Source organism: Elephantulus edwardii, unplaced genomic scaffold (genome assembly GCF_000299155.1).
Source record: "Elephantulus edwardii isolate Elephantulus edwardi_28Jun2011 unplaced genomic scaffold, EleEdw1.0 scaffold00025, whole genome shotgun sequence".
NCBI lineage: Eukaryota > Metazoa > Chordata > Mammalia > Macroscelidea > Macroscelididae > Elephantulus > Elephantulus edwardii.
This window is the reverse complement of record NW_006399775.1, coordinates 22,947,608-22,948,666: the sequence shown is the minus strand read 5'-3', so window position 1 is coordinate 22,948,666 and position 1,059 is coordinate 22,947,608.

The following is a 1,059-nucleotide window of genomic DNA, read 5'->3' as shown; positions in this document are numbered from 1 at the left end:
ATCTTTTTATAATCCTTTATCTAGATCGTAGACAAATAATATACATACAAACACACACACCCTGACACACGCTCAAACACACTCACTATGGAAAAATGGTTCTTTGAATAGAGCCTTCTCATTACTTCATGACAACTTTCACGAACTTTTTTCCATTGGAATACCTAGCCAGTAATCTATCTGCCCACTGAACATTATCTCAAGAACCAACTTCAGCATATTTTTTCCCTCTGAAATTCTTTTCCGACCCTCTTCTTTCTTTTTCAAGAAGAACAGCTCCAATTTCGCCTCAGTATATATAATATTGTGAAATATTTCTGCTATCCTACTTGAATACAACCTCTTGAATATGACATTATTTTAATTCATCTTTATGTCCCACAAACTGGCATAAACCAACTACATATTGCACTAAGATTTTCAAATAGAGAGGAATAGAAATCTATTTCTCTAGAAATGCAAAATCAAAATCTTGTTGCAGGCAGGGCCCCGATAGCTGTCTTTCACTCTCATTGTGCCGGATAAATCTCTATGTAAAGTTAGTCAGCAAGTTCTCTGTCTATCTTTCTGGTAAAACTTGTAGGCCCTTGCCTATCCGTAGCATAAATATTTAATTATCTGTTAATTACCTCTTTTAAGTCATTATGTATCCATTTATACCAGCAGCAGCAAACTCTTGGGAATAGAATTGGGATTTAAAAACTGTCTTTAGATTGATTGCATGCATGTCTAATGAAAGACAATTGACACCTCTAGCTGCAATATCTTTGACCTGCATGGCTGCAGGGGGGAAAAAAGAAAATCAGGAGGCAAATTTCTCTAGAAAAGATTTTTCCATTGGTTCTACAGTCTCAAAAAAGATGATTAGTGGCAAAACTTGCAAGATGAAATGAATAGTGATTGGCAAATGCAGTGTAATGTGGTTCATCAGTATGTGTTAGCATAATATGTGTTACGTAAACCAGTGCAAAATGGGTGACTTATTTTCTCAGTCTTGCCACATGGTGGGAAACCAGCAATCTATGCTATAAAGGACTTGTCACTAATGGAATATTCTGA